We start from the raw sequence: 19339 nt of genomic DNA on the forward strand, positions 1-19339 counted from the left end.
TGTAGCCAAGATACTAAGAAGCAATGCATATAATCACAATGTTCTTCAGAAGATGACATTAAGGTCATTATTTTTTTTTCCTCTCTTTGAAGTACTCCATTGTGAACAAAACTGTTTGAAGAACTATTACCACCAAAACTGGCTGTATATTTGATATTTCAAAAGCAAATTACGTCACAGCAGTCACTCAAAATCTACAGAGCATCAAGGCTTGTTAAAAATTATAACTATGACTAATTTTAAAATGGTATGACTTTTCTTTTAGCAGACAACATACCTAGAAGAAAATACTCAAAATATGTAATCAAAGACAAGTTATAAAACATTTTTGGAAGTGACCCATGTGTCTTTTGAGCACAAGGCAATCAGAATAAATGATAGGAAAGTGTTTGCCTTATTTATCACTCTGAACATTCTATTGCTGCAATAAATATGAAACACTTTGTAAGATGGTTAGACAAAACCTTGTAAGACCTGAAGTAAGTTTCAAAAAAAATTCAGTGGAAGAGTCATATGTAAGAATGCTTTTTCAGGCTAATGTAGTCTCCTGAGACCTTGTTAAGGCTGAAAAACTAACCCAGATATTTGCATGAAGTTAGTAACTGCATCCTGTCATATATTTAAGTAATCACACCAATAAGACTTATTGCAGAAGTCTGAGATTGCAAAATACAAATTCAACAGACAAAGCATCTGGCTGATAGCATGCCTTTGATGAACATGTTTATGTTTGTGCAGCAATTTAAGACGATTTTTTCCATTGGAATTCATTGGTGATTTGGTAAATCAGAAGTCTAAGAGTATTCAGGTTCTCATCCTAGAAAGCTGTTGAAGCACATTATATTTTCTTTTTATAACAGCAGTGGATGAAGCTCAATGAATGGAAAAGAATATTAATTATACAATTCACCTTCATTCAGAGCTCTTCCTGGCTGGAGAAATTGCAGCCAGACACGCTTGAACTTCAAAGAATTTTCACTTTTGCTCTATAGCAGGCGCTGGGACTTTTCAGCTGCACTGGGCCTAGTCCAAGACATACTGTATCTAAAGTCAATGACAGACTCTTTGAACAGATGGAAGGATTTCAGAACCTTCAACATTCCCCTTCCCCCCGAAAAGTATTTATCTGCTGAACAGCACAAAAATCCCTTCTGAAAAATTCTTACTACTCATGCTAGGACATGTATACCTAACTACTAATGCAAGTAGCTTTTACAGTTTGTTTGCTTTTCTCTGGAAATGTGACTGCATCTTAAGTTGCTTAAATGTTTGGTTTTTTTTTTTTGTTTGTTTGTTTTTAAATCTGCTGTTTGTAACTGAGCCGATCTGTTCCCTTTTTATTATCCATAGTATGTTTTCTTTACTTTAAAATACCTTGCATCAATTTAAAGCTTCTCATGACAAACGAGAATTTACTCTAGTGTCTCCTGAAGGATGTCCTCAAATACCAATGACAAAAGAATGGAAGAGCAACAAGTGACTTTCTTCCAGCTCACAGGTAAGTTCTTTATTAAAATAGTTACCCCCTAGCACTACTCATCTCTTCCACTTGTACAGCTCCATCTGCACTCTTGAAGCATCATCAACCCCAATTTACTGCTCAGAGGGAAAGAAACCATATGCATATTTCTAAAGCTAAAATAGCAGTTTTCTTCCCCACCCATAAAGCCTCAGGGTGTGGTGGTGGTGTTCAGTGCTTCATATTGCCTCCCTTTCCAAATATCTTTGCAAACACATACAGAAGCTGAAATGGCATAAAATTTCCCCTATTCACACCATTCTGATCATAAAGAACATGTAGGGAGAAACGTGGTTCATTATACTTGTTTTAGTTGCAAGTATGTCTGAACTAAAAGAATTATTTTACAGGCAGATCCAACAGACATGACACCTCAATTGTGTTGTTATGAAAGAAAGGGATAATTACAAAATGTTGCATGCCTCAAACACATATTTGAACAGTATATATACATATTTTCGCAGAAACCCAGTGCTTCCAGAAATGAAGTTCATATTTAAACAGTGAGGTTTGAGTCAAGGTTCTCAGAGTTTTCTCATTATCCAGTTACTACACTCTTTAACTTAGGGATGCACTTCGAAAGGAAAAATAGGAACCAATAGAGACTTGGGGAATCTTCATCCTTGGAGGTATTCAAAACTGCAGCAGCCTGATCTAACTTTGAAATTTTGACCTGCCTTGGACAGAGACTAGACCTCCAGAGATTCCCCTTGAATTAAAGTACTTGTCTGGCTTTTGGCAGTTAAATCACAACAGTACCCTGCAGTTCTCTAATACCATGAATGTTGATATATACTGAGAAATACATCTGTAGTTTGTAAGTACAAACACATTCTGGACTGAATAACCATCTTTTGAATTTGGTGTTGGGTATCTGATGTTAAGTAATCACTCCCAGCTTAGGAATTCAGTACAGTCTTGCTCCATGCATTGATCAGCTGGTATCAAGACAGTACTGGAAAATAAGCAATACCAGGCAGTGTAAGCTCTCTCAATAAACCCTTTTAAGAACATTTTTCCTTTATCCCAACCTGAGTAACAGTACAACCCGCCTGGGCTTGTAATGCCACAGGCAAACTCCTTCTAGTTTATGCAGGATAGACCACTCTTCTACGCTTTTCAGCCAAGTGGGATTGCATGGAAAGATTGAAGTCCCCTTTGCCCCTCTTATTCTGGGTCTCTTTTGGTATTTCTTGCAATATGCACACAGCTATAAGTTTAGGTGAGGAACCTCCTTTTGTATTGTTTTATTTTCTTGAGTTATGATTAGAAAAATTCAGAATGGATGGTGTAAGAATATTGTGTTCTCACCTTACACCTTAGTGATTTGCACAGCAGATTAACTGCTTAAGCACGTTCAGGACTTTTCTGTATTTTTATGTGCTTTGTTTTAGACCACATTATGTCACATTGTGTACTGCACTCCTTTAACTCGCTTTCTCTGAGTTAATGGTTTTAATTGACGTGGCTTCATTCAAGCAATATGTATTATCAGACATAAAACTACATTTTTTACTTATTTAAATTCTTGCAACCACTGTTTTCAGACAAAAAGGATAAATTCTGCTTTGCTGCAGTTCAAGAGTGATTCACCTGACAGCACTTTTCACTGGGCCATTTTTCTGCTCAGTATTTTTCTGAGTTTGTTTTACTCTTGGCAGTATGTGTTGTTCAAAAATTACTCACAACCAAAGAGCTCAGAGGCCTCTTCTGTCAGTCTGGTCTTATGCAACACAGCAGCCAATTCCAAAAGGAATATGTACAAAAAGAAAGTTTATATTTTAAAAGAACTGTGAGATGTATCACTTGTGTTCATCTTTGCTTGTGGTTACTGTTGGGTCAATTGTCCTATCCCTGGTCAGTAGACCAAGTCATTCAGTGTGAAGAAAGCCAAACAGCACTTTTTGGGGGTAGTTAAAAAGTTAGTCTCCTCAATCATGTGTTATCAACTTACCTGAAGCAGTGGTAACAAATAATTGAAAGGACAACTGTTTTGCTCACAAATGCTCAACTGTTCTCAACGTTTTTCTAAGCAAAACCCAAACCTACACAGGAACAGAAACTGCTGTCAGAATAAGCTGCATCAAATCTGTTTTGAAAGGGACCTCAGTTTTTTTGTACTTGTTAAACTAGCTGTTTGTACTGCTTTTTATTAGCAAAATGAGTCTTATCCCAAAGATTCACCTTCAGAATAGAGGGGAGTATTTTTAGTTCTAATTCTCAGTCAGTGACTGTCATTCTCCTGCTTTTACTGTATTGAGAACACGTTCAATTTCTTTTTCAATTCTTTTGTCTCACTCCTTGAGAAACACTGACAAGTTGTGTGGGAAGCTCTAGCAAGGAAAAACACAAACAAACTAACAAAACCCAACCACAACACAACATAAGCCAAGAAACCAACTAAAATAATATGGACAACTTCCCCCCCCCCCCCCCCCCTTTGCTCTTCTCCCTCCTCCTTCCTCCCTCCCCCCTCAATCCACATGATATACAGCCTGTATGTCTAGATTTGTTTAAAATCCTGGTGGCAATGGAAGTAGTCTCCTTTGTTGAAATTCCCTCAGGGAGATGTTAGTCAAGCAAAGCAGTTAAATACAATGTGATACCATGACTTGATTCAGACAGAGCCCCTTTGATTGCTTAACTGAAAGGAAAACAGCTCTGAGCACAAAGAGTAGCCAAATAAGAGCTCCAGTTCATGTAGTAAGGTATCATCTCAGGTTCTGTGGATTGGCAATGGTCAGGGACTCATCAATGGCTAGGACAGAAGTTTGTTTCTATTATCCTTCTGGAGCCTTGGGGAATGGAGAAAAGTTCTTTACAAGTGCACTTCTACTAGCTTTGGAGAAGCAACAAAAGCAAGGATAAATCTGATTTACCATCATCAGTTACAATGGGGATTGTGCCATTCTTTTCTGCAGCACTTGAAGTACAGCCTACAACATGCTTTCCATCACCTGAAGAAGCCAGAGATGACTCTCTTGACAAAGCACAGTTTCATTTCTCTCCATTAGCCCTGTTCTGAGATGAAAGTGATCAGTCAGAGTAACGGACCATAACCGGAAAGTAAGTAGTTCTAAACACAGAAAACATATTGACAAGCTAATAAACAAAGTAAATATATATCCTAAGCCTCTCTCAACCAGGGAGGTATTAAAAAACAAAATAACAGCAACAAAACCAACACAAATAACAAACAAACTCTTTCCTTGTCTTGCTATCAAAAGATATGAAATTTTAAAAAGCTTGGTCTACAACAAAAATAAGTATTAGCATCAACATAACTAAAGCAGCAAACCTTTCACAAGGAAGCAGAGGTGAGTAGATTTTAGACCTCTTGCAAGCTTCATGCTAGTCACCAGCCCTATATTGATTGCAATTTTGAGCTCCCATAAGCACAGTGATAGATACATGAGTATTGCATTTGCATTCTACTCTATACAATGCAGATGCTGAGCATCTGACCCCTCACTGTTTATGTACCCTGTATAGTCACTTCTGCCTAGATCTGATATGAAAGAATTTTTTCCTCACAGCTCTTTTGCAATGTAAATGCAGAAGGACAAATACAGAAAGCAGAATTTATTCCAAAACCACTACCTTATGCCCCTATGCTGCTTTTACTACTCCTGTAGTCTAAAAGGGGTTGTCTGGGAAGTGCCTGATTTCCACTGTTCCTCAGATACTGTAACATCTAACATGTCTATGAATGGCCCCCTGTGGCTCATATAAGCATCACTAAGACTTCAAATCAAGGAACACGGAGCTACCACAGCCAGCTTTGAACCTGAATCCATGATCTGCTGCTGAAGGAGTCCTGGTGAAGAACAGAATCTGGTTCAGTGAATGCTGAACTCTCCACTCTCATCTAATAACAATGCTTTATTTTGTGTCTCTGTAAATAACATATGAGGGCTACTGGAAAATAGCCAAAAATATAATACATCACAAAACAGAAGTACGATGTAGTGAAAGAGTCACTACCCTCAAAACTCACTTTTGAAATGGGGTCCATTTTGTAGAAAAAGTAGTAATATTTTAGAAGTAAGTTACCAAGTAAATCCATGAAAACTTGGAACATGATTTTAAGAAAGTGATTTATAAAAAGGCAAAACAGACACACACAAAAACCACAACAAAACACACTAAAACATCCCAAGGTGCACACATGAAAAAAAACAAATCAAACCAAGAAGCCCAACAGCATTTACCAACAGCTACCACACTGTGGCATCCTACGATAACACAGTATTGAACTCTGTATATTCAAAAGAAATTAATGCTCAGAAACACAGAAACACTCCTGATAATCTACTGCAAGATAAGTGGGTAAATGTTTACCTTCTAACAGCAATAAATCTAAAATGGTACTAGATACTGGCTAAACTATTGTCTTTTAATTAAGGTAGGACATGTAATCTATAACATTTGTAGTTATCTATGAAACATGCCAAAGTTCTAAATAAAAAAGTTGGGGGGTATTGACAATGAAAAAGTTGGGGGGTATTGACAATGAAAAAAGCTAGATTCTTAGCTAGAAGAAAATGGAAAATATAAATGTCTGTGTGAAATCCATTTTGGCTATGCTAAATGATTCAAATTTTTATGTGATATAACTGTGTTCATGCTATTGTCCACATTTTTACTCTAAATTAATATGCAGTATTTTGATTTGTCTTTAGGAAAGGAGAGCTCATTTCATAACCAAAGCAGAAATATTACCGCCTCTTCTGTACACTAACATCAGGATAGATACTTTGCAGTGGATGTTGAACAGTGCTAGAATAAATTGAAAGTCTTCTGAAATTATGCATCATGAATAATGATATTATAATGTATATTCAAGGAGTGAAAAATAATTTGTCTCACATAATGAGTTGCCACCTTGTCATTCCAGGAGACTCGATTTTGCTGTGACCTTCCAAGAAACGTGATTCAGCCACAGTTTCATTAGCTACATGTTTTTTGTATGGCCTAGAAAAATACAATGGAAATCTGATTCTGAAGTCCATCACAAGACTGTTACACCACCTTTTTCAGTTTCTGGGCTGACAGCAATAATGGAATATGTGTGTATTGGAAGAGGTCACTACTTAAACCTGTAAGAATCACCCTGTTCAGTCTTCTGGCTTCTCATTCAGGTGCACCAGACTCACGAATTGTTCCTGGTACCTGTTTGTCTATTCTGAGCCAGCACGTGCTACAAAATGAATAATTGTACTGCTCTACATTTCTATTTTTAATGATATATTTCTGCTTTATTGGAACTACTTTGATGTGGCCCTCTGCCAGAGTACTGTTTTCTGGGACACTTTCTGAGGAGTTTGACTGTGTCAATCTCCTTCCACTTTAACACAGCAGGTTTAGAAAAAACAGAACCTAAGGCTTTTGTTACAGGTAAAGGCTTGCACACTGGGTAATTTGTTCAAGTGGGGGTTAGTGTTATCTCAAGTGCTGTAGATAGTTATCTTAAACCTATGAATTCGTTATCTCAGCTGGAAGAAAATTACCTTCTATAAAGTTGCTCATCTCAGCTCTCATACCTAATGCAATGTGTATTAAGACAATGAGAGCTGACTGCACTGTAGGAGGAGCACAGCTACATCTGACACCAAGTGCTTAGAGATGTGACATGACACGTTGTACATAACCTGGGAAATAACAGTCTGGCAAGCCGGTTAGCCTGAAAAATACAAGCCTCTTTCCCTGAGGTCTGCTTGACATCACATCATGAATAGCTATTAAATTGCTTTTAAGTTTATTCAGTGCACTCGGCAGGTATAACAACAGAAAGAAAAAGCCTTTTCCAACACATAAAAGATTATATGGCAAATTACACATGATGGTCTTTCTTTCAACATGTGAAAGACTCTCTGAAACTTACTATTTGATGAAGTACAAGGACACGGAGCTACCACAGCCAGCTTTGAACCTAAGCTTGAGTTCAAAACAGTACAGCAGTAATATCCACACTAATAAAATATACATGCTTTGTATTAATTCACTATCTTGCATACAGTTGCAATGACTTATATCTTAATCTCCAGCACATAAGAAGTCCCTCAGAGACCCTGATTTCAGCTTTTTGGCTTGATAATTTAGAGGCAGAAACAAAACACAAACAAACAAAACCCACCCACAATCAGCCAACCAGAAACAAAACCAATGAACTTTGAGTGTGTGAGATTGAGTTTTTTGGACATTTTTCTGTGCCATTGACAAAGCTCCCTGGAAAAAGCAACAACTATAAGCCTACACCATACACTACTACATTCATTTTGGTTTGATCTTTCCAACAGGGGTAACCACAGCCATGAAGATAGAGCAGCATGGGAGGTAATCTCACACTAACCATCAGAACAAGTGGTCTCAAATGTTTGCTCTATTTCCTTAAAAGTTAAATATCCTTGAATTTAAAGACACTGGGATGGAATTAAAAGGGGAAAAAAAAAAAGGCAAGCAAATGTAAAGAAACAAACACCACACAACCGACCAACCCGCCTCCCCTCCCCCCAAACAAAAAAATCTTTAGAAAATAACAGAATTTTTCCTCAGAGGTATAAACAAAATTTAAAGGAACTTTCAATCATCAGTTCACATGGCACATTCTCTTACTCATACTTGGTGAAAAGTTTCTTCAAATGATCTTGCTGAATAAAACAACAACAAAAAGTGAAATACCACTAAAAATAGATTCGAGTGGCAGGAGATCTCTCTCTGAATTAAAACATTTTGTCCTAACCACTCTGGGCACTTTGTTTTTGCTAATTAAGTTGCCTTTTATATATTTATTTTCTTAAGCAATCGGACAGTTATTGTTCCAGTTGATATCCTGACAATTCTGATTACTGGAACACAGCACGGAAAGTTATAACAATATTAGAAGTAACGCATAACCATGCAACTAATATGAATGCTCCAAAGCTATCATAAACAATAGGATGGGTAATCATGAATGCTCAGGTTAACAAAGCAGTCTCCGGTCAAATCTTCTTCCTGATCATGTAGTTAGTCTTCTGTTACATATTTAAGACTTTTTCATGTAAGGATTTTTTTTTAAAAACGTAATTTGTAACCGCAAATTCTAGTGCATGTATAAAAACATTATGTATAGGCAAAGCAAAAGACTTTACTCCTCTATGCTCTCTCTCTATGCCAGTGCATTTAAAAAAAAAAAGGCATAACCATGGAAAATGAGATTACATGATTACACTAGCTCTTTCAATGTTAAGAAATTTGGGGGGGGGGGAGAGGGGGGAAAAGGTTCAAAATATGATTTCTCTATCAGAAGAATGGATCTGAAAACAATCAAAAATACATTAGGAAGGGTGACATGGTCAGTAAATTGAAGAGAAGACAATTCCTGTAAATCATCATGATGTGGTAGATTAAATTTAAAGCTTCTAAGGATATGGACAATGGACTGCTCTAGCTGGGTTCTTATAGACTGACATCAATTAGGACCATATATTTGTTTTTTCCTCTGGCTCTTAGCATATGTCATGTCTTTCTGATAAGTTGCTTTTTCCATCTGAGGGAAGGGAAATAATCAGATTGCTGATATCAAGAATAAACATTCTACCATGTTCAGAACTACACTTCTAAAACACTTCTTCAAGTAGCTAAGAAAATTTTCTCTTTCATTGACTTCAAATCACTGCAAGCAAATAAAGTTGACCAAATTAGTGAAATCCTAAAGCTCAGATTTTACAGAAAGAAACACTGTGAAAAAGGAAACACATTTGTACTACCTTTAAGAAAAATAACCTTGCAGTGCTTATTGTCAGCGAAATTTAACTCTACGTAAAGGATTCACTTTGTGAATGAAGTGAAACAACCCCCTGGACAGGTTCTAAGAAGCAGACATCCTCTTTGATTTAAAGTAGACTACGTCACTGGCAGCAGGTATGGAGCACAGGTGCCCCAGCTGACATTGTGTTTCATTCTAGGGAGTGGGAGTTTGGTAAAGCACAGAGCCACAGCCTAAATGCACATATTTTTTTGAATTAAAATCATTCAAGTAAGTCAATGGTTACTTTTTTTTTTCTTTTTAGAATCTGATCACCATTAAGAAATAAAATGTTCCAATCTGATGAAATTTTCTTATCACAGTCAAAGTAGCACTCACAACATCAATAGTGTCTTATTTGCAAATATCTCTGCTCAAGCATAGCACTTCTTTTAGTCAGATATGAAAAAAGGACATGCTGATGACACTTGCACTGACTGTCTAAACCATTCATGAACAGGCATACTTTTTACCTGAGATCGAAAATTTAATAGCTTTTCCTCTGTAAATTCCTCTATTTAGGCAATTCAAAATTGCCAAGAGCAGTGGCAGTGGAAATGCCCTAAACAACCTCTGATTATTTAGAATCTAGCAGAGAAGACAGGACTATCACTAGGGATGTCTTTTAGGATCCAGAGTACCTCCCGTGATCCAAGTGTTACTGGTCAGGCAGCAATATTGAATACAACTGGGGTATTTACAACTGGGGTCTGTCTGTTGCTATGCCGATTTAATTTAGCAGTTCAAGATAAATAAACAAAAGCCAAGATAACAGCTCTTCTGAAACAGCTTATCCTATTTTCTGGAACTGAATAGAACGTTTCTGGACTGTGTTATCAGGAACAAAAAGACTAGGTTTAGTTCTGACAAGGCAATCAACATCTGCTGCTGCCTCCAGCTGCCTCTTTCTCTGTTTCACAACTCTCAGGCCTCAAAGCAAAAGATGCTGCTGCAAGACGTTGCCTGTATCACATAAAGCAAAATAATCCAACTTCCATTACACTAAACCAGCATATAGTGACAGAAACATTAAGAGGTGTCCCTGCATAACCCGAAAACAAATTATTCTGTATCATCTAGCCTAATTTGCAAAGTCACCAAAAACTATATTCAGAGAATGATTTGTTTTCATACAGCACAGAGTAAGTCTCAGATTGCTATTTTCTTTAGGCAACTCTATACTAATAAAGCCTTCTGGTAGTTATAATCCCATCAATGTTCACTTCAGTGATAAATTATCCCACCTATTAGCTTTCCACCTATTAGTTATAACGTACAGCCTAATTCTGTACAAATCTACTCAAAGCTAATGGAGAACGATCACATACTTTTAGATGTGATCTGAGAGCTTGTGGGTTATTTGTTTGTTTTTAAATAAAATATCTTTATGTAAGAAGTTAGATAGGACTGATAAATCTATAGAAAGGCTAGTTTATAAATACTTTCAGAAAGATGTCTTGTAGAGCACCATTGCCTACACACTATCATTCCAACTCCTCTTCTTTCTGTAATGAAAAGCTCACAATGTCTTAGTCTCACATTTCCCTGTTTGTGAGAAGGGAAAGGCTGGGGAGCAGAAAGAAAAAAAAAACAGACATCACTATATTCTGGCCTCACTAATGTAAGAAAAATGGCACAACTGTTTTTTAATGATATTCTAGGAAGGGAGAAGCTCATGTTTCCTTTCCAGTTTTTGGTAAGATGGTCTGTTACTGATGAATAAACTGTTATTATATACGTTAACTGAATATATCTGTTCATAATACAACATGTCTGCCTACAAACAACCTTTATCTTGGTGGTGGAGTCTAGACAAAAAATCATGCAGTTCATAATATAATTCCAACAAAGCAAAGCAAAACAAAACAAACAAAAACAAACAAACATAATTATTATTGCATACTCATTTTGATGTGACTCAATTTGATGTGACAATCTCAGATCCTGTGGTTGAAAACAAACAAACAACTATTTATAAATATTACAGAAAGCATTAATTATTTTTTCTTCCCACACCATAGTGGTGTAGGTTTATTTTTACATATAAGAACTGCTTCATAACTCAAAATAACTCATCTATAGTCACTGAAATTAAAGAAACATGAAGTTGGCACTTTTGTTGTTTTAAGAACAGATTGTTTTGAATTAGTGCCATCAGAGGACAGATTTTTAGAGGAAAAAAAAAGGTAGTACAAGACAACAGGAAATTATTCAGTTCCTCTCATTAATCAAGACAATTTACTGAGAAATGAAAGTAGATATTTAAGTCAAAGAGAAATTTCAAAGAAACTTTTCACTTAAATGCCAATTCTGATCAAACACCAGGATAAATAAATAAAGAAAATCAAGACATCTTTGATCCAAAGTGTCCTTGAGCTAGAGGTACATCCTGAAGGAAAAATCAGAGTGGATTTCTCAAACCCATTGGCTTACTTTATAGTTGTATCTCAAAAACTTTAAGATTAAAGAGTAAATCTTCCAACAGATTTTTATGTGAGGTTTCTTCAGAGGCATTTTATTTGCTGAAAGTTGAGCAGATTCTTGAAAGTGTCTTGGTGGTTTCTGATTTCAAGCAAATAAGAAAAGACTAAAAAAGGTTAGTGGGATCAAGTGAAGTGAGGAAGAGGGTAGTGATGACAAGCTTACCAATGATCAAGCATACACATGCCTGATAACATCAGGGGAAACGAAAGTAACCCCACAACCCACATTCCTGGGCATCAGTTGACTTACTACCAAAGAATGGAACAGTACTTATAAACATTCTACAGATGAAAAAGGCAATAGGCCAGTGATGGTTACTGCTTCTTTGCACAAATAGGAAGTGAAGCCATGAGGACAAAACTTGTCTGAGACAATCTATTACACCTGGTAGTATCTTCTCCATGTCAGTTTTACATTTGAACCAAACTCTAGTTTCGGTCCAGTCACACATTTACTACTTAACCTATTTTTCCCTACCTACATCTAGACCAACAAATCAATCTTCTTTAAACTGAGAAATGGTGTATCATCACTAGCTCTTTTCATCAGTATACTACCAGATGGACACTGATGAGCATCACCAGGAAAACAGAGAAATTAAGAACCCTGCTGTTGCAATGAAGCCTGGAGCAAAGTGTATAATTTCCAACACCCAAATTACTTTTTATAATGCATTCCAGTCACAGCACAGGAAACAAAAAAGTACATACACATTTCAGTATGTACATGCCTCCATGCTACATTAACAGTGCATTTGATCCCAAGGAGAAGCTACCACAGAAAACTAGTTTTGTCGGCTGAAGGAAGGCCAGCACATCATGTTGAGGTTTAAGGTACACAATTCATCTTATTATTGAGACGTTAAGAACAAAGGAACAAAAAATGAGATATAGTTTCCAAAGCACATGGACTATAGATTTGTCTTTCCCATTAGATACCAAGAAAGATCTAGCTAAAAGAGTCTCTTCCCTCTATTTTATATTTTTCCAGTTGAATTTGTTACTTCTCTCAGCCTTCTCTTAGTAGTAAAATGTGGAATGACTTCCACATTAATCTGAAGTTAGCAGTATCTGGGGAATAAAAAGTACTCACCTAGAAAAAGGAGAAAATAGGAAGTCACACATCCTAGATGCTCTTTAGAATTGGTTCTTTCTGATGCCACAGGGTGATTTAATTTGAGCTGAAGGGCCCATTCAGCACTTAGCTGTAGAATCAAATATGTGAAGTTAATATAAAAGCTATTTTATGTCCTACCCCCAAATTGGATCCTGCACTGAGTACCACTTGGCCAGATCCCATAAAGAACATCAATTGTAACATCTCTTACAATTTTCTTTCATTCTGCATAAATTTTAGATAGTAACCCGGAACATACATGGATAGGTAACAAACATCAGATGACAGCAAGAAAGAAACACAACAGGAGATGAATTAAATAGAGAGAAGCAAATTCTCTCAACTGTTCCAAATTCTCTTCAACTGTTCCTAATCTTTATCTCTGACATCGGGCAACTTTCAGTTGTTCCTTGATTGCTTCCTCTATTAACCCCTTTCATGCTATGAACTCCTTTATAAGCTTCTAAGTTTTACAATGTTATAGCAATACTTATATTTTAAAACATTTTAAAACAAATTAAAATATTAGTGAGTTAGTACAAAATTTGGATTATATTGCATCATCTCAGGAAAGTTACAGTAAACGTTATTAAAAATCATTGCTTGTAGAGAATACAAGCTCTTTATATAGTCCATGTATCATGTGATTTAATAGAATTAAATTATATAACTAGGATTTGGGCTAGTATTATTTAATTACTTTAATATAAAAATATAAATGAAAAGCCAAAAAGATTACAAGACATTTCTACATGAAAGTCATTGATTTGCCCATTGAAAACAGGAAGTCTTTCTGCAGTGCTCCTAAACAAGAATTATACCAAAGTTTTCATGCAAAACATTAATAGACAGATTCCAACAAATCAAAGTTAAGCAAACAGCACAGGATTTTCTCATATGCTGGTTGTTAATATTGTATAGGCCAATACAAATCTCTCAGATCACTAATTGTGGCGCCGGATGGAGTTGAAGGGGAGGGAGGAGGAGGAATATTGTTTTAATATATTTTAACAGAAAATTTTGAGGAGGCGGCGGTGGCTCACCGGCTTGAGGCGCTCGCATAACCCTGACTTCGCGACGTGGAGAGAGATCTGAGGTCATGGGTTCGAGACGCAGCATGGGGGTGCAACGTTCCTCCTTTTCAGTTGGAGTATAGCGGGCCTCAGATCCTCTGTATCCCCAACTCCAAAACCCCAGGGGCCGACCTCAAGTTTCCCCAGGTTCTTTCTGCCAGAGGCTCCAGGTGGGGCCGTTCTCTAACTTTGTTACAGGGTCTGCCACAGAGGTTGGAATACCCTCTGCAGGGTCAACTTGCACTGCTACAGCTCGTTTCTCTGACACGGCCACAGGAGCTGGAGCGGCTGCAGGAGCTGGAGCAGTTGCAGGAACTGGAGCTGTAGCGGCTACAGGAGCTGGAGCAGTTGCAGGAGCTGGGACTGGAGCAGCAGTAGGAGCTGGAGCGGCTTCAGGAGCTGGGACTGGAGCGACTGCAGGAGCTGGGACTGGAGTAGCGGCCGGAGCTGGAACTGGAGCGGCTGCAGGAACCGGATCTGGAGTGGCTGCAGAATCCACCGTAGGGGTCACAGTGGCCGTTGGATCTGTCACAGGGCTTGGAGTGGCCGCAGGGTCTGTCACTAAGTTGATAGCAGTATCAATGGCAGCTCGATAGGCATGAGCCAGGCCCCAGCACATTACAATGATTTGTGTCACTTTGGAACTGCTAGAATCATGACAACATTTTTTCAAGCATTCTGCCAGTTTTTGAGGATTTTGCCATTGTTCAGGGGTGAATTTCCAACACACTGGGGGTGCCAACTGCTCTGTCTGGCTAAATTACCGGCTAAATTGCTCTCAAATTTTCATCTGTCTAGTAACAGCAGAAAAAAAAAATAACCTAAAAAAATAAAAAAACAAAATAAAAGGATATTTTTGAAAAAATAAAAGAGCGACTCCGCGCCCCAGCGACTCCGCGACATTTTTTATTTTCCTCCAGTACTTGAAAGGGAGCTTAGAAGCCACCTAAGTAATTTCACAGGATACAGACAAGGTGAAGGAAGTACTCAAACTCCTCAACCGTAACAACCACAGAACCCAGGAACTCTTACCTGCTGTCTCCTGAACTCGAGTCACTTCCAACGTGCTTCGCAGTGAAATAGTCCCACCAGGGTTTTTCTGAAGAAGGCACCACCAATGTAACTGGCTCATAGAGTCTCTAAAACTATTTCACAGAGAGGGCAGAAAACTTGAAGGAAAAGCAGCCTAGTAGGGAACACTGAGCCCGATTCACCACGAGAGAAAAACACCCTAGGCTACCCAAGCCTCAGTTTCTCCTGGGGAGGCAATTCCCCCACCCGTCCTCAGGCTTCCTATATAACAAAGGTCAAATGACCCACACCCATACACATGGCTTTTAGGCCGCAGTCAAAGCGTTCCTCTAGATCTGGAAATTTAAAGCTGGTTGGAAAAGCCATCTGAGTGGTTAGAAAGCTGCCTGGCAGAGAAGGACCTGGGACCCGGTGGCTAGTCGACTGAATATGAGCCAGCAGTGTGCTCAGGTGGCCAAGAAGGCCAACAGCATCCTGACTCGTACAAGAAATGGCATGGCCAGCAGGACTAAGGAAGCCATTTTGCCCCTGTACTTGGCTCTGGTGAGGCCGCACCCCAAGTACTATGTTCAGTTCTGGGCCTCTCACTACAAGAAGGATATTGAGGGGCTCCAGTGAGTCCAGGGAAGGGCAACAAAGCTGGTGAGGGATCTGGAGAACAAGTCTTATGAGGAGCGGCTGAGGGAGCTGGGATTGTTTGGTCTGGAGAAGAGGAGACTCATGGGTGACCTTATCGGTCTCTACAGATACCTCAAAGGAGGCTGTAGCGAGGTGGGGGCTGGCCTGTTCTCCCACGTGCCTGGTGACAGGACGAGGGGGAATGGGCTAAAGTTGCACCAGGGGAGGTTTAGGTTGGGTGTCAGGAAGAACTTCTTTACTGAAACGGTTGTTAGGCATTGGAACGGGCTGCCCAGGGGAGTGGTGGATTCACCATCCCTGGAGGTCTTTGAAAGATGTTTAGGTGTAGAGCTTAGGGATACGGCTTAGTGGAGGACTTGTTAGTGTTACGCCAGAGGTTGGACTACGTGATCTTGGAGGTCTCTTCCAACCTAGGTGATTCTGTGTTGTGGTCTCCAAGCTGGGATACAACCACCTGTTTGTTCGGCATAACTGAATTTTGCATTCCTTGCACTAGCTGTTCCTTCGCCTCCTCTTCAGAGACAAGGACATGCATCTCTTTCACGCTCCTTCATTAGTAAACAAACCAGGATAGATAAAGCCCCTTTCTTCACGTCAGTAAGATACCTGCCTTTGGTTTCAGTGAAAATTCAGGCCCTAACAACTGAAGTTACGACAGCTACGACATCATTGGGGTAAGCAAAACCCGGTGGCATGAGTCCTGTGCCCGGTGTGCTGCAGTAGATGGTTACAGGCTCTTCAGGATGGACACGCAGGGTAGGCCAGGTGGGGGGGTGGCAATGTACATGAAGCAGGGGCTGGACTGTGTGAACTTCAAGTTGGCGATGGCAAAGTTGAGAGCCTCTGGGTAAAGATTAAGGGACGAACAGATAAAGGGGATGTCGTTGTGGGAGTCTATTACAGACCATCCAGTCAGGATGACAACGCTGATAAATTATTCTCTGTGAATTGAGATGCCTCAAGATCAACTCCCCTTGTCCTTATGGGGGACTTCAACTTGCCAGACATCAACTGTGATTACCATACGGCCAACACGAGCAAGTGCAGGAGGTTCCTAAATTTCCTGCAACTTCTTGGTGCAGGTGCTAAGGGAGCCAACTAGGAAAGGTGCCCTCCTAGATCTGCTGTTGGAGAACAGAGACGGTCTTGTGGGGGAATTGGCATGGCATTTAGAAAAGTCCTGCATAAAGAAGGGATCTCAGAGAAGAAAATGTAAATAACATTAATATCAAGAAAAGGAATTCTGATTGCTAAATTGTTTATCTGTCATGAGTAGACAGATGAAAATCTATGATGGCAAGTTTGCCTTTAAGGTCATTTTATTTTTATTCATTTCTTTTATTTATTTGTATTTATTTTTTTAACAGGCTCTGTAGTAATTTTGCTCACAGAATGACTAACAGAAATATGACCCTTGTGCACCTTTTGTAGTTAATTCATTAGGTCAACTGTAACCACTAAGCCCCTTGTCAGGTTATTTCTACAAGTGATAAGGAGCAATAGACCTTAAAACTTTGAAGCCAGGTAGATGAGCTTATTCCACAAGGTCTCTTGGCTTCACCCTTGTTAAGTGCAACCTGCCAGGTGTGGGTCATTTGACCTTTGTTATATAGGAAGCCTGAGGACGGGTGGGGGAATTGCCTCCCCAGGAGAAACTGAGGCTTGGGTAGCCTAGGGTGTTTTTCTCTCGTGGTGAATCGGGCTCAGTGTTCCCTACTAGGCTGCTTTTCCTTCAAGTTTTCTGCCCTCTCTGTGAAATAGTTTTAGAGACTCTATGAGCCAGTTACATTGGTGGTGCCTTCTTCAGAAAAACCCTGGTGGGACTATTTCACTGCGAAGCACGTTGGAAGTGACTCGAGTTCAGGAGACAGCAGGTAAGAGTTCCTGGGTTCTGTGGTTGTTACGGTTGAGGAGTTTGAGTACTTCCTTCACCTTGTCTGTATCCTGTGAAATTACTTAGGTGGCTTCTAAGCTCCCTTTCAAGTACTGGAGGAAAATAAAAAATGTCGCTGGGGCGCAGGGTCGCTGGGGCGCAGGGTCGCTGGGGTGCAGAGTCGCTCTATTTATTTCAAGAAAATCCTTTTATTTTTTTTTATTTTTTTAGGTTATTTTTTTTTTCTGCTGTTACTAGACAGATGAAAATTTGAGAGCAATTTAGCCGGACAGAGCAGTTGGCACCCCCAGTGTGTTGGAAATTCACCCCTGAACAATGGCAAAATCCTCAAAAACTGGCAGAATGCTTGAAGAAAAGGTGTCATGATTCTGGCAGTTGCAAAGTGACACAGGTATTCCAATCCCTGTAACGGGGTCAGAGAAACGAGCTGTAGCAGTGCAAGCTGCCCCTGCAGAGGGTATTCCAATCCCTGTAACGGGGTCAGAGAAATGAGCTGTAGCAGTGCAAGCTGCCCCTGTAGAGAAGGTGAAAAAATGGTATAGAGATTCAGGTCGTTTAGAACGCAGAGAGTCTTCTGCCAATCCAGGTAAGGCTTCTGCCAAAACTAGGTATAGAGATGACGAAGATGACGACAACGCTGGGCCATCAAGGATTCAGGAGGAGGAAGATGAGGATGTCAAAAAATCAACAGTAACTACCCGAAGCCTAAACGAGCGCGAGCTACGAGATGTGCGAAAAGATTTTGGTCGCTGTATAGGTGAGCAGCTTGTCACCTGGCTGCTCCGGTGCTGGGACTCTGGAGCCAATTGTGTGGAATTAGACGGCAGGGAAGCCAAGCGGCTGGGATCCCTTGCTCGAGACGCCGGCATTGACAAAGCAATTGCAGATGGAGCACAATCCACCAGCCTCTGGAGGCGTCTCCTCTCAGCTGTGAGGGAAAGGTATCTCTTCAAGGAAGAACTTTTATGTCTACCAGGCAAGTGGACCACTATGGAGAAGGGAATCCAGTACCTGAGGGAATTAGCCGTACGGGAAGTGATTTATGAGGATCCAGACCTCAGACAAACATCCAAAGATCCAGATGAAGTCAAGTGTACATGACCCATGTGGCGGAAGTTTGTACGGAGTGCACCATCATCATATGCCAGCTCATTGGCAATAATGGCCTGGAAAGAGGATGAGGAACCCACAGTGGATGAAGCGGCTAAACAACTCCGGCAGTACGAAGAAAGTCTCTCCTCTTCCTTACAGGCCTGCGTCTCAGCTGTGGAGAAACTTTCTGAAAAGGTTCACCAACTTGAAGAGAATCTATTGTCCTCCCCACCTGAACCAACCAGTGTCCACCGACCAAAAGAGAACACCTGGGAGAAACTTTCTGAAAAGGTTCACCAACTTGAAGAGAGATTATTCTCCTCCGCACCTGTACAAAGCAGTGTCTCAGCTGTCAGGGGTAGGCGTTTACCCACACAAGGAAGACGATATGGTGGGTACTCACCCCGTGCCACCCTGTGGTTTTACTTACGAGACCATGGAGAGGACATGAGAAAATGGGATGGAAAATCTACCGCGACCCTAGAGGCACGGGTACGTGAGTTGCAAAAGAAAACAATCAGGAAAAAGGGATTCTCTGAAAAGTTTGCTGCTCCAACTTCCAGCAGACAGTCCTTCAAACACAGAAACGAAGAAGATTCTGACCAGGATTAGGGGGGCCCTGCCTCCAGCCAGGGGGAGGAAAGGGACAATCGAGTTTATTGGACTGTGTGGATTCGATGGCCTGGCACATCACGCGCACA

The 19339-nt window shown here is 39.8% G+C and overlaps 1 long non-coding RNA gene across 1 annotated transcript; it reads right to left on the reverse strand.

Moving 5' to 3' along the window:
- Positions 1–1477: 1477 nt before the first annotated feature.
- On the reverse strand, positions 1478–15263 carry LOC137863836 (uncharacterized). Its single transcript, XR_011101180.1, has 4 exons — positions 15014–15263; positions 12885–12996; positions 4399–4540; positions 1478–3564 (listed from the first exon to the last, which is right to left on the reverse strand). It is a non-coding gene; the product is annotated as an uncharacterized lncRNA (long non-coding RNA).
- Between the last annotated feature and the right edge of the window lie 4076 nt (positions 15264–19339).

This window comes from Anas acuta, chromosome 13 (assembly GCF_963932015.1).
Source record: "Anas acuta chromosome 13, bAnaAcu1.1, whole genome shotgun sequence".
Classification (NCBI taxonomy): domain Eukaryota; kingdom Metazoa; phylum Chordata; class Aves; order Anseriformes; family Anatidae; genus Anas; species Anas acuta.